Source organism: Mus caroli, chromosome 18 (assembly GCF_900094665.2).
Source record: "Mus caroli chromosome 18, CAROLI_EIJ_v1.1, whole genome shotgun sequence".
Lineage (NCBI taxonomy): Eukaryota > Metazoa > Chordata > Mammalia > Rodentia > Muridae > Mus > Mus caroli.
The window spans coordinates 22,790,840-22,806,267 of NC_034587.1; the positions used below are offsets into that span (position 1 = coordinate 22,790,840).

Genomic DNA, 15,428 nt, shown 5'->3' on the forward strand with positions numbered 1-15,428 from the left:
CTAATTTCTTTTGACTGACTTAGTTTGTTCCTTCTTGGATGTTTTTTGTTGTTGTTGTTGCATTATAGGTATCTGTGGTGCTTTTAAGACAGTGATCAAGTCTTATGACCCCTCTGCACACTCTCTTGGAGTTTATTTCTTCATTTTCACCAGCTGCTGAAGACTTGGTAAGATTTCTCTATCTCTGCTGATAGTGGGTATGATGACAAGTTCCCACCAACTTTTCAGAGGGATGGACATGCATCTCAAGATCCAAACAATTCCATTGGAACTCATCCATTGTATCCTTTTTCCTGCAGTTGGCTTGTAAACAGTTAAATGATAGCTTCTCCACAATACATCAGGGCAAAGTAGAAGTCAGAAAGATTTTTTTTTTACTCAGTTCATCCTATCTTCAGGAAAGGTTATGGAAAAAAATGCCTCTTGGGAGAGGCAGGCTCTGTGGTTGTTACCTGTGTGTGTATGGTCTGCCAGTCTCAGGTTAGACCTCTGTGCTTGCTCTCCATAAAGCCATGGTTAGGTCTAGGATAGCACTGTACCCCATTTGTTCAGGCTTCAGCAGGCTTTAATGGGATGCCTGGGGACCTAGTCACCACACACAGCCTGGTGTCTGTGGGAAGATGCATTTTGAATACTAGAAGACTGACATACACTCAAGTGTTTGGAAGAGAGCCTGCTCTTAAGTTGGAGAATGCTTGAATACCACATTCACAGCTGAATTATATACAGGGATTTATTTTTAAGATGTGTGTCTATTTCTAAGACATTTAGCTTATATAACAATGAGAATTGGAAGGAAGAATTGATAGAAGTAGAGTCATGGGCTCAGTTGGGAAGGAGACAAGACACGAACATTCCTCATATAGAACATCTTCAGTTCAATGGAAGGAAGGCGGAAAACACAGAGGGAGTGCCTAAAATATTCTCTAGGATTATGAAGGCCATCCAATGTGGGTTTTCTTTTAAGTAGCACCAAATGGATATAGCTCTTAATCTTGAGACAAAAAGTTGAATTCTTCTGTGACAGGAAAGATTGCATTAAATTATAGGATTTGTCCGTGCTTTTAGGTCCTCATTTTCCTCTCAGTCTGTGGGTTTGGGGATTGTGATAGCTAGTTTTCATGTCAGACTGATGCAAGGTAAGGCTTTATGGGCAAAAGAATCTTAATCAAGAAAATGCCTTCATAAGATTGACTTGTAGGCAAGTCTGTAGGACATTGGTGATTGACGTGGGAGGACTCAGGCCATTGTGGGCCGTGTCATGTGTGGGATGGTGGTCCAGGACTGTATAAGAAAACAAACTGAGAATGCTAGGAGGAGCAAGGCAGTAAGGAGGAGAAGGAAGGCAGTAAGCATCCTTCCTCTGCAAGTTCTGCATTAGCTCCAGTTCCAGGCTCTGCTCTGTTGTGCTCTGCTCTTATGTCTCTCAGTGGTAGACTGTGCTATGGAATTTTAAACTGATAAAACCTCTCCTACCCAAGTTGGTTTTGGTCATGGTGTTTTCTCACAGCAATAGAAATCCTGACTAACACAAGGATCCTACTAAAATTAATGAGAAAGACAAAACTCAAACAATCAAAACCTGTAAAAATAACAACAAAAAATTCCACCACTGCCAAGAACAAACATCTCCAAACAAACAAACAAACAAACAAATAAACAAAACCAAAAATATGCAAGTCCCTACTAGAACTCAACCAAAACTTAACAATAGCAGCAAGAACAAGAAATGCTTGAACCTTAAATTCCGTAGCTAGGAGTAACTGGAAAGTCCCATGCTTGAGGGCTCCGCAGCATCTCAGCTATCTTTGCAGCATGAACACATAGGTGCTCAGTTTGTTCCATTCCTGCTGCTGTGACAAAATATCTGCCCAAAGCAACTTATTTGGAAGAAAAATCTATTTTGGTGCATGGGTTAAGATCAGATAAAGCACATCAGGGGAGGGAGACATAGTGGTAAAAGTTTAGGACAGGTTATATTTTCAATCAGGAAGCAGAGAGAGGAGAGGTACAGGGCGGGCCTGAGACCTCATGGCTACTCATCAGTGATTCATTTCTTCCATCTAGGACCCACTTCAAGGTTTTTCCCCAGCTGGAGATCAAGTGTTATAACACATAAAACTATGAGGAACTTTTCTAGTTCAAATTGCAATTGTATCACAGTTGCTGTTGCATGTAGTGCCCCCATATCCTGACACCATATAGTATCCTGTGCTCCAAATGTACCTACCTACCTTTCAGGACTCAGAAATGCCTTTGCATGAGGCCATGTCCAGGTGCCACTCTCTACGAGTTTTCAGTTCTGCAAGGTCTATGCCCATATCCACTGACCAACAGCCAAGTGTTAAAACCACTGTTAACTGACTCTAAAGATGAACCAATCTAGATTCACTTCATGTCATTCTGCACCAAGCAACTCATTTTAACCTAGTAATTTGTGGGGTTAAATTAATTAATTTCAATTTAATGACTTTAGCCCAACACTGCAAGCCAGCTCAGGTGAGACCTGCATACAATATCCTAAGCACAGGCTGAGCAGCTCATTTTGACTGGTTCTATGTGCTTAGCTATGGAAAGTTGTGAAGATTGTTCTACCGGCCTTTGTGCTGGCAAAGAGCTGTGAGATGAATTTTCTCCCCCTCTCCAACTGTGTGTATTTTATTCATAGACAACCCTTGTATTCTAGACAAAAATAACAAATGTAAATGCTGTTGTTTTTCAGTTGTGAATTTAAAAGAGTTTCAGTTCAGATCCAGTCTTGTATTTGGAATAGTCTTGTTGGTATCCCATGACAACAAAAAAGATGTGAAGGCAAAGACGGCAGGACTGGAATTCTTGAAGAAAGTCAGCCTCTTCATGGTATGCTCCCATGACATCCATATCTGCTTCCCAAGCCTTGGGGAGGAAGTCCTTCCACAGCCAGAAAGGGTAAGATTTCTCATCCAACGTGTAGTTTCCTTTCTTCTTTCCTTTTTAAATTCTTCCCCTCCCTTTTTTCTTTACTTCCTTTTGAGCATGTGTGTATTGTGTGTGTATGTTTGTATCTTTGAGATATATGGCATATAATTGGTATTTATGGTGTATGTATTTTAATTGTATTTGTGTGTGTGTATGTGTTTGAGGTTTATGGTTGTGTGTGTGTATGTGTTTGAGGTTAAGTGGTATTTATGGTGTGTGGATTTGTATTTGTGTGTGTGTGTGTTTGTGTGCTTGAGGTTTATGATATATAAGTGGTATTTATGGTGTGTGTGTGTGTGTGTGTGTGTGTGCATTATACATGTGGATGCCAGAGGACAGCTTCATGTCTTGCCCTTAGGAGCCATTAACTTGTTTCTTTAGAGTATCTTTCATTAGCAGCCAGGACTCATTGATTAGGAGAGGCTGAGTGGTCAGCAAGCCCTGGAGATCTGCTTGTGTCTGACACTCCAATCATGAATTTGCAAGCATGCTTGACATTATATCCTGCCTTTTATATGTTTGCGGGGGAGTCATCTCAGGTCCTCCAGCCTCTATAGTGAGCACTTTACAAATTGTACTATCTCTTTAGTTTCTGGTGTTTAGCTTTCTATGCTTAACCCCTGCATGGGCACATGCCAGTTCTAATGAGGCTGGCTACCCAAATATAGGAGAGACAGGTCTGCTGACAGTGAGGGCAAGTTGCCAGATAGGGGTCAGGTTTGAATACTTCTTGCAGATCATCATGCATTAAAGTTGTTCTGGTAGCATGTTAATAACCCTTTGTTACAAAGAAAGTGAGTGGTTTGAGCAACTTGTATGAGCTAGATAATTGTCGATGTGCCTCTTAACCACCAAGCTGAGCCAGTGGTGGCAGGCATGGGAGTAGAAAAGAGCTACTGCCAGTTTCAGATGCTTTCTGGACCATATTCATCATTGATCTTGACACAGCAGGTTGGCCTTTATTCACCCCAGTCCCGTAAGCAAGTGGAGGTAGCTACCACCCCAGATACCACTGCTGTGCTTAGCATCAACACCCATCTCTACCACCAGCACACACAATGGGGTAAATATATGCCAAGCTCTCTACTAATTGCTTGCCATGATCTCATTTCATCTTTGTTACAGTTTTATCAGAATGCACATGCTCCATTTTTTTCAAATGAGGACTTGGATGGATGTATTGGCTCTACTTACCTCACCCCCAAACTGATCCCCTCAAGTCCACTGACACAAGCCCTGGAGCTATATTTCTCTGGTTCTTTTCTATTGTCACCATCAATTTCTTTGCAATGGACAGAATGCTACTGTCTAGGCCACTTGGTTTTGGTTTGAATCTTTGGCAAGTTTTCACTCGGACTTTGTGAGTGTGGATCCTCTCTTTTTATCCCAGGCTGACACTGTCTTCCTAGCTCTGAATGAAACCAACAGTCCAGGATGCTGCCGACACCTGCACTTGAAAGCACCTGTTGTGATAGAGCCACCCCAGTGCTCTCCCCTGCCTTGGTGCTGTGGTTCCATGGACTTCAGAGCCTTGATCACAGCGTTTCTAGGACTCTAAGTCCCTGATTTATGGTTCTCGAGATTGTTCTTAGCCCTCCTCTGGGCTTTCTCCCTTTTCTGCCTGCCCTGCACTTGAGAGCTCAGCATGATTCCCATCCAGGTTCACTAAACTTACAACAGTCAGAGCCTGGGGGAAAGAATACAGTGGCACACAGTGATCTTGTCCTGGAGTGGAAGGTGACCCAGGGGTCAAGCCAGCAGGGGGTGCTATAGGGGTTGCACAAGAAAGCACTATAAATACAGCTTTTGTTTTATTCATGTGTTCTTTCCCACCCTCTCTTCTTTCTCTGCTTGTGGAGAGCTCTTGAGTACAAAGCCACAGGGGAGAGAGGTCTTTTCACCAAGTTGGCCCAATCTTGTTCTGCTTCTGCTCCTCACAGGATTTGGTTGTTTTCCATCTTAATTATGCTCTTTGCATTAGTGGCTGGCGGGCACACAACCTTTGATGGAGTTTATCTTACAAACCCACTCTCTCCTGAGAGAAGCAGTTCTGTGGGGGAACTGGGAGGCTTCCAGGCATGGTTATGTGAATGCGTAGACATATGCGGGTGTGCATTGTGTGTATATGTGAATGCCCCTATGTATTTGTCTGTGTATACATGCATGTATGTGTGTGTGTGTGCGCACGCACACTTGTGTGTTCTGTATATATGGGCATGTATGCACATGTGTATATACATATGTGCCTTCATATGGGTGGGTACTTGTGTTTGTATGCCTGTGTGTGTACTATGTACAGGTGTGTATGTGCTTATGTGCATGCATGTGTGTGCTTGGATGTGTGTGTGTGTGTGTATACGTAGGTAGTGGTACAGACAGTAGTACTTGCCTTCTGACATTGCCTTGGTGAAATCAGAGGCTGCAGGACTGCATTGGTCTCTTTTCCATGTCTACTGGCCCTAAGTCTTATCAACCAAGTGGCTGTCTATTTGTGATGCCACTATTAAACAAACTCAGGGTAGCGATGCCCTGGTGAAGGGAGGCTGGGGCTTGCTGGTTGGTTAAACTGTTGTGGCACCACAAGTTTGGGCCATGGTTGTCTCACTCCTCTCCATTCGCCACTTGAATCTGGCAGTAATACCCAGAGAAACTCTTTTCCCTCTACAGTCTCATTGCATCCATTTGTTTAGTGATGGTCACCACTAGTTTGGATTGTCTAGCTCCTATCCAGTTTGCCCACTGACTTTGTGACCAGGCATAGCTCTCTGTCTACTCATAGTGGCTGCTTAACCAGTGTGTTTAATGAGTAAACACATAGTTAATTCTTGAATACCCCTTCTAAGCCGAGTTGCTCTAGGAGCCTAGGTGTTAACTTTTTGGAGTGAAAGTTGTTTTATTCCACAGGTATTCTAATGCGTATGGGTTTCAACCATGTGGCCACTACTCTCATTCTTGCTTGTCACAGCACTCATATAACCTCACTCAGCTCTTCCATTTGCTTGACCAGATGCCCCGGAACAGCCGATCTAAAAAAGGTGTCACTTTTACCTTCTTATAATATAGAATTAGTAGCTACTTTTAGATTATGAACAGTGAGAAACTGCTTCAGGGAAAAATAAAGAAATTTTAGATCTGGCTTTAATAAAATTAGTTACTCTAAAGCATAAAAATGTGATTAATAAATGTCCATGCCGTGGCCTCTTGCTAGCTTCATCCTCCAGGGAATGAACCAACTGAGAAAGGTCTAGCATTCCTGACCCTCCTGTGGTTAGAGGTCAGACAGGAGGTGGACTCTCCAGTACAATGTCATCAGGCACTCTTGAAAGCACAGTGACTCAGTGTTTCTGTGGGCTGTTTGTGAGCCTAAACTATTCACTGTCTTCTAAAACTCCAAGATGGGTATGAATGTGCTGTTCCTAAGCCTCCTGAGGACACTGGTGCATGCTGCAGTCTGGCTATGTCCAGGATCAGAAGTCCTGCTCCTCAGTTTAGCATCTTGGCCTTGGGTCAGAGCTAAGGTTCTATGATACTCCATTCTTCTCTTTGCTTATTTCCTGTTTCTCTCCAGTCAGAAAGGTGGGCTATTTAAACTTTTGCTAAACTCACAAGAAGATGCCCTTCTAACATTCACTGTTATTTCTGAAATCTTTTCTGACGTATAAAAGCTCATGCCAATGGCCCAGACTGAGCACCATTAGCTACTGTACCTGTCAAGGCTAGACAAGAGCTTCTTGGACTCCATGATGATGACCACTGTGACAATTTATCATTCTCTAGCTGGACACTTAGAAGGAAGATAGCATAGAATGCCTTGAACTTTGGTATGACGTTCTAATTCAAGAAACACCCAGTAGGGCAGAACCAAGGCAGCAGGACATCTATTTCAGAAGTGATAGCAGGTCAGAGTCCACCTAGGAAATGTGTTAACTAGATGTCCTAGGAAAATGTGATATCTTCCAAGGTTCGAGTTATATGGCACTCCAACAAGAAAGCTGGGGGAAGAAGGCATGCTTGTTCATGTACCATATCAAGTGAGAAAGTGCAACAGTGGGGGATTGTTCCCACGTCTTATTTATTGTGTGATAGAGCTCCATGCTGGACCAGAATCTCCACTTTGTCTTTTCCTTGGTAAGTCAGATCTTCAGTTGAGCCATATTTACTTATGGCATAGGTTTTGGGGTCAGCACTAGCTACACATCTCTGTCCAAACTGCTCTTTTCTTATCCATATCACACCTTCCGTTCCCCTGTGCTGATACAGGCTCCTATATACATGGGTTTTCACCAATGACAGTGCCACAGGGATCCTGGATTAGCTGCTGATTATTTCACTCACTCCAACCTCTGATATTTGCCCCACTTTTTATATTTTTCAGATGGAGATCTTGATAGTGACCCAATGGAGGTCCCTTGTCATCTTTGTTGATAGATGATGTAATGTTTCATCTCTTTGCAACCTTACTTATCTACCTTCAAATTTCTTTTATTTTTTTCATTCATTCATTCATTCACATAAATAATGTACATCAGAGCTCCCCCTTTCCTCTCAGTTCCCCTCTCACAAGCTGCTCCCCCACCTCATCCTCTTCATCTCTGCGAAGGAAGAGGACACCCTGAAAGGTCCAGGTTAGTTGACACTGATGGTCTTCTTGATGAGTTCCTATCCACTCCAGTCCCATCAGTTATTCCCCAAACTCTTCTACAAGACTCGTTGAGCTCCACCTAATATTTGGCTGATTGTTTCTGCATCTGTTTCAGTCATCTGCTGGGTGGAGCCTCTCAGCATAGCAGAGTAATAATGTCAGAGACCGGTTCTTGCTCAAGGGGTGCGGCTCAAGTTGGGCCAGTCACTGGTTGTCCATTCCCTCAGTCTCAGTTTCATCTTTGTCCCTGCACTTCTTATATACAGGACAAATTTTGGATTGAAGGTTTCATGGGTTGTCTAGTGTCCTTATCTCTCCACTGGGAGTCATGCTCCTCAGTCAGCTACCTCCCAATTTCTATGGACTGTTGTGGAGTAGAGTCTACATTTGCTGCTGTTTTACATAGTATATGACTTGGATGTTGATTTTCTCAGCTGCTATTTGGTCATCTAGGAAAGGCTCCTGTGTATCAAAATGCAATAATGCCTTGGCCCTACTGAGCAAAGAATTGGTTTTATTGTGTATCATGTTTGTAATTTTTGTTGTATCCTTTTTATACTGTTGGTTAATAGTATAAAAGATTTATCTAGATATTGTGTACATTCTTTGCGATGAGAAAGGATAGCTTATGATTTCCAAGCCCACAATATATCCCAAGCAGAGACCTAGAAGGACTGGTTACCCCACAATTAAGTGCTAGAAGGAGAGTCAGGAATGTGGCCAAAGCCCACTATCTCACCAGTACGACAATTACACAGATGGTAAAATGTGGTCAAGATAGCTCTCAGACATCTGTAGGAATTGTACATGTGGTCAGAGGGCTCCATCAGGAGGAAAAGGCAGGTCCTATTGAGTCAGAGGTGACCAAGCCTCTGTTCATATCACACTGTCCTACTGCCCAAAGCAAATTATGAAGCCAAGCCCTGTAATAAAGGTAAAAACAAAACAAAACAAAACAAAACAAAACAAAACAAAACAAAACAAAACATATGAAAGCCTACCCTGAAAGGAGAACAGAGCGCTGTTTGTCAATTGGGTATGAGGGGTAAACTGAGGCTTTATTTAAGTATTCATTTCGTTATTATGCTGCCCTCATTTGTTCTTCTATAAATGATCTAGGCATTTTGTCTGTAATGGTTCTTGATTGTCTACTTGATTGTATCTGGAATCATCTGGGAGATGAACTTCTGGGTGGGGCTGCAAGAGCATTTTCAGGAGGACTCCTCTAGAGTGGGTAAAACCTTCTGACAGCAGCTCAGGCCTCAGGAGTTTGAGGGCATTGCAATGCTATTTGTCGGCAGTAGCTTCTTGTTGGCTAGTGCATCCATGCTTTGCTGCTATTAGAACCCAGTTCAGTGACCCTTCCAAGTAGGCTGAAGACTAGTGGCTTTCCAGCCATCATCCAGAGCTTCAGCATCACATTAGAATTACTGAGGCACTCAGCTTTTGTGGACTGAGAAGCTACTGACTTCTTAGCTTCTCCATTTGCAGATGGTCATTGTTGGACTATCAAGGTCTATGTAATTAGAAGCCCATGTAATTAGTCACCTTTTATAATATATGTTCTTCCCATCCATTCCATTCCTCTATAGAACCCTGATCATCAGAGTCTTAGCTACTTAACTTTGCAATTAGGTGGTTAAGATTAGAGCCTCAGAACTATGCCAATAAACATCCACTTGCTGTTCTGGACAACAACATTGGCATGGAGGGATGCCAAGGGCATAACACAGAGACAGAGAGGGGATCATGGAAAGAAGAGCTTCCTTGAGGAAGAAATGCCTTAGCATTTCTCAAAGAAGATGGTGAGAATGGGGCTTTCTGGGAACACAAAGCGTTAGATGCTAATAATGATTAAATGCCAGACCTGAAAAATGCAAATCGGGGATTGCACCTTCTTGATTCGGACCATGGTTGGTTCTGAGCAGTACGTCCAGTCTGTGCTTGCACAGACTGTGGTGGATCAGAGGAGGAGGAGGAGTGGAGTTAGGTAGTCTCCTGAATCCCATGTCTGTGGCTTTCCACAGCATGTGTTCTGATTCTGCTCAGACTGGGGACTCCTGAGTCATATGGTCAATGTGAACTTGCATCCTTGGCAGAACTTTAGAGCTTCTTTACTGGAAATAGTCTTCTAATTCCCCCATACAGACTATGTCCTTCAGGGACAACTGGGCATGAGCATATCATTCACTACTGCACTCTCTGTATAGGTGAGGGAGTGGAAAAAGAAAAAGAATCTCAAAAAAATGTGTATATTTATCCTGGTCTGGCCTTAAGAAAACACAGCCACCGATCCATCAAAAATGAATTTGAGTTTGGATAACATTAGCGTTTAAGGCAATGCTCTTCTCTTGTATTGATTCTCTGTGGGTTGAAATGGAAACAATTTTAGAAATGTAGTCTTAGGTTTCCTTAATCTGCGTGGCTCAGGGAGGAAAAGGCTGTTGTCACTTGTGCTAATAACCACAAGAAACAGGGTACTAAAGTGCTTAGCTGGAAAACGAATTCCAGGAGTCAGCCCTGGTCATGCCTCCAGGGAGAATGCTTCCTAAAAATTCTGCCTTTTTTCCTTTCCTTCAAGAGAGTTGCCTTAAAGGGCATAGCCATTTGGGAAGGAGACAGTAACTTGTGGAATTAAAGAGTCCCAGGATATGCAAAGTCAGCATGGGGTGGTGGCCCCAGAATGGGGTCAGGTCCTAATTGTCACTGTCAAGAGGGACAGAGAAAAAGGGATTGTTTGTACAGTTGACTTTGGAAGCCCAAAGGGGACATCTGCCTCCTTTCTTTAAAAATCAAACCTTTCTTTCTTTCAAATAAAATATTTAGTTGTGACTCTAGATTAATGCATTTAGGGTATCTGGTCACATGTACATGACTTTTGATTATATTAGCATGGAATATGCATCAAATTAATTCTACCCACCTCCAGGGCCCTGAGGTCGAGAGAGAGATCAGGGAAGGGAGAAACACAAATACATAAAAGCCAGTAAGAATCAGAAAGCTCAGAAGGTATATGGGCTCAGTATGTGAATGCCATTTGGCTGACTCTCCCCCAGGAAGCCCTGCTCCTTCTGAAGAAAGTCAGGGTTGCCTATAACTTAAATGAGGCCTTGTAAGGTTTCAATATCTGAAGCCTTGGATCTGAAGCCTTTCTCGCAAGGAGGATGGGGCAATGCCAGAATAATGACTTAGCATTCAAACTGTGAGAATGGAAGAGAATGGTCCTCTTCCCTTAACTGTGTATGTGGCCTTTCTGTCTCTGGCAAGGAAGAGAGCGCTTGTGTGCATTTGCATAAACATGGACTCCTTTTGAATAAAATGTGGGCACAGTTTCCAATGTCCCCTAGAAGAACAATCTGTCCTATGACCTTTTCTCAGTTTGTCATCTGAGGTTTGTCACATTGCACCTCTCTTCCTTGTCACCCAGTGTACTGGCTATTTTTTTGTCAACTTGACACAGCTGGAGTTATCACAGAGAAAGGAGCTTCAGTTGAGGAAATGCCTCCATGAGATCCAACTGTAAGGCATTTCCTCAATTAGTGATCAAGGGGGAAAGGCCCCTTGTGGGTGGGACCATCCCTGGGCTGGTAGTCTTGGGTTCTATAAGAGAGCAGGCTGAGCAAGCCAGGGGAGGCAAGCCAGTAAAGAACATCCCTCCATGGCCTCTGCATCACCTCCTGCTTTCTGACCTGCTTGAGTTCCAGTCCTGACTTCCTTTGGTGATGAACAGCAGTATGGAAGTGTAAGCCGAATAAACCCTTTCCTCCCCAACTTGCTTCTTGGTCATGATGTTTGTGCAGGAATAGAAACCCTGACTAAGACACCCAGACACTCTTCTCCATCCAGATTTGGGGGCCTGGGGGAACCAGAGTGAGTGAGGAATGTGGAGGGCAAGGATGCACATTCTGATCTCCCAGGCTACCAGTGTAGGGCCGTCCTTTGCTTCCCTCTAGAGAGGCCTCTTGCCCTCCCTGGCCACCACAACCCTTGTTTTCAGCCATGTATCTTATGAATCACTCTTTCATTACAATGACTAATTTGCTTCTCACAGCAAGATCCTTCATGCTTGTTAAAGGCACACATGAGCAGGTTTTATGCACAGAAGAGTCAACCCACAGGGATATGTCAAATGGGAACATATTGATATAATGGTCTCCTGAATTCTTGGATCCTATGGCCAGAGCCCTTAGAAGTCACCCTTTCTTTTCATGTGAGTCTGGGACTTTAGGGTGAAAGTGGAATATTCCACTAACATTGGGGAGTTGGGATTCAGACCAGTCTCATCTCCAGCTTCCTAGAACAGGAATACTAGAGATCAGGGCCAGGTGAGGCTGTGAGGGTTGAGGTTTGGGGAGTCTTTTCAAAATCCAGGACACATCTAGACTCTGGTCCTGACTGGCAAGGACTGTTTGTTCCTTCTACTAATGAGCAATGCTTCTTCTTCATCTGGTTTAAGAACTTTGAAACACTTGAAACTTTGCTCATTTGGGCCAATCCAAGATAAACTTAACACGTTTGTTTTATTAGTAATTAGTTCATTTTGTCCCATAAAATTCAAACAGAAAATATCATATATTCAGCTAATTACCGTCATCCTAATTTTGTCACAATTTGATTGTGATCCCTTTGAAGGATAGTAACCAACCCAGAGATTGGTTTTGTCCTCTGAACGAAGTTCTTGCTGTAGAACTGATCCAGTTAGCTGACAGAAGGTAGTAAGACTCCCTTGTAAAGGGTGGTTGTTATGGAAGAAGGCATACAAGCACCAACTTGACCAGAATAATAGCAACTCCAAGGACAGTCAGAGTCTGTGGTCATGCACTTGCTGTTGCCAAGGAAATCTTAGCTCCCTGCCTTCTATCTAACACTGTAGCTTTCTGTGGCTTGTCTATCTGTCCTGCTGGCTCAGGGGTTCTGGTGTTTATTGCAGTTCTTGGCACATCCTCAAGATCCACTGATGTTTTATAGAGTAAATCAATATATGCTGCCTATATTATCATCAAAATATCCTCTTTCACTCATGTACATCATAAGTATATTTAAAAAGGTTATACTCTATAAAATAGCCAAGGATCAGGCACATAGTTTTATATGATTAAATGCCCATTGATTTACTCTCTAGTAAGTAAACAGAGAAAAGTCATAGAAAATACAGGGTATGTCTAGACAGGTCTCCTAATGGGACTTTTGGAAGTCTTTGAGCAACTTACGCAGTATTAATAACATACATCATTATACATGATATATTAATAATAATTATATATATATTTACATTTAATGTGAAACTTGGCAGGTGGGGTAGAAAACAAATCACAAAATGGTTGTATTAGAGGCCTTACAAGCAAGCACGGACTCATTTCAGTATAAAGAAAACCATGGTAACCCTGAATCTCATCCATACAAACTCCACTAATTCAGGGAGCAGTCATTCAGCCCCATGGGGCTGAGATATGCAGTTGTTCTTTGAAAAATGTTCCTATAAAGCCAGTAAACAATGTCAGAAGGAAATGGATGACTGCTGGCTGTCACATCTTGACCAGTTCTGATGTTCAGAAAGGCTTCTGTCACTGTTTCACTCCCTTGTCCCCGCTTTGCATCAATTTGGTGCATGCTCCTCTCCCTCCTAAGCCTTAGCATAGCACATTGTAAACAATTTGCAATAGATAGGAACCCCTTGAGGAAGACACCTCTGGGCCCTTTTCTCTGTATCTCCAGCTCATAGCCTGCCTAAATAAATGTTTGTTCAGTGAATAAATAAAGGAGAGCTTCCACAGAAACAGTCTTACATAAAAATGAGCCCTGTGTTCATTACAAAGAGAGATTATACTAGGAATAAGGTGTCACATTTGTATACCAATGTTATACAGATTATTCTCTTAGATCTAGTATTACTACTAAACAGTAAATGTTGAAAAGACAACTTGGTAAGAGTAAACCCAATTGTTTCTTGAGTGGATAATTCACTGATAATTAGATATTTAATGTTATGTTTTACTTTCGTCCCTCACTTTGGAGGGAAGGGTCAGAAATGAGTCAGTGGATGAGGAAGGAAATGGACCACTGCCTCTCCTCCATGTGATTCAGGTTCTTCACTTGGTGTTGTAGTCAGGTCATCTTCTCATAGGGCTAGAGAAGGAGACATGGAGAAGAAGTGGCAAGGATAAGCTTGGCTAGAGCTGAGTTCTGCCAGGCAGTAGAACAGCTTTGCATGGCAAACCCAAGGGCAAGGTTGGGATGAAATGCAGTTTTGTAGGAGAGTCTCTTGATGAATGTGGAGGAGATTCCTTAATGGGGTCTTGGCAATATTAATAATTTATATTTAGATGATTGGTAGATGGTTACTTTTGGAGATGTGTTAAGAGGGATACAGAATATCTGAAAAAGAGGCGATAGTGTGGCGGTTGTCAATTGAACCTGTTCAGTAAAAGTGTCCCAAGCAACAGTAGCAGATCTTAAGGTTTGTCTCCATATGCAGAACTCCCACAGCCTAGAGCTACATGAAAAGGAGAGACAGCACCCATTCTTAAAAGTCACGAAAAGCAGAGGATATCTATGGGTACAAAGGAAATGACAGACTAAATTCGCAATAACTGAGGAGGTATTAGTAAGCTGTAGAAATAATAGTTAGTAGTGCTGGGCCAGGAAACCAAGGCTGGGTAATTTACAACTCATTTGATTCTCTCTCCTAGTCATTTGTCTCTGGGGAAAAGATAGGTGTGGTCTTTCTGTAGTCAAAAGGTGGAAGAAGATCCATGTGTTAGGTGTGGTTTAGTGTCAGAATTGGTCTGCTAACTATTAATTTAAGGATACTACTTCTGCTGCAGACTGGAAAAGCAAACAATGACAGGAAATGGCTGCCTGAGGCATCCGAAAGATAATTACGTATACAGTGCTCAGAAGAGGGTTAAAAAAATTACAGACTTATAAGCATTGGCAAATAATTTCCAACTTTGATTGGAGTTCTAGAAGGCTGTATTGTAGGGAAATGAGTAAATTAGAAGAAAAAGAACCCTCAAGACTCCAGCTTATTCCTGACACTGAGTAGATCAGCATTTCTCAGTACATGAAGCTGTTTAAGATCGTTCTAGACATTATTTTCAGTTTTTTGACAATATTAAATAGGAAATATCACTTTTGGGGGAAGTTAATGCCATTCTAAGTCTTCAATTATTTCTACAAATTAGTAAACTTTCAAGTATCGTGTATAATACATAATTAAATATGGCTAGACATGTAACAAGACAAAATAACATGAGCATTACTTGATAAAAGAAACACAGAATCCATATTTAATCCATTTTTAAATCCATATTAAAAATATCAGGCATAGGCCTAAAATATATGTATAATTTTGAAGTTATTAAAACGAGTATTCTAATAGAAAATAAGAAGTTATAGAGTTGATACAACATATCTAAAAAAACTAAATGTATAGAAATTATATAACTAAAATTATAATATTCTAACATAAGAACTCTATTGAATGACTTGGCTTAAGGCTAGACACAGCTGAAACAGTATCAGTTACCTGGAATGTATGTTAGAAAACACTTCAGACTGAGAAGTGGAAAGCAAAAAATAGAAAAGAGGTAAAAATCCTCAGAGTAGTCATTGGTATAGTTTACCATATTTCTAATACAAGAGGAGGTGGAGAGAGAGAAAGAAAAAATAGAAGGGGAGGGAAAGAAATAGGAGAAATTTGTGATTACTTTTTAACAATTATAAAATAAATTAACCGGGGTACTGGTTAGTTCATAATGTTGTTGCACCTACAGGGTTGCAGATCTCTTTAGCTCCTTGGATACTTTCTCTAGCTCCTCCATTGGGG

The 15,428-nt window shown here is 41.9% G+C and overlaps 1 long non-coding RNA gene across 2 annotated transcripts in view; it reads left to right on the forward strand.

Moving 5' to 3' along the window:
- Positions 1-15,428, forward strand: part of LOC115029844 — a 91,952-nt gene that overhangs the window by 14,257 nt on the left and 62,267 nt on the right. For both annotated transcript variants that reach the window (XR_003835399.1, XR_003835400.1), the window contains exons 2-3: positions 69-167; positions 2,723-2,928. This is a non-coding gene — a long non-coding RNA (uncharacterized LOC115029844). The remainder of the gene's footprint in view (positions 1-68; positions 168-2,722; positions 2,929-15,428) is intronic.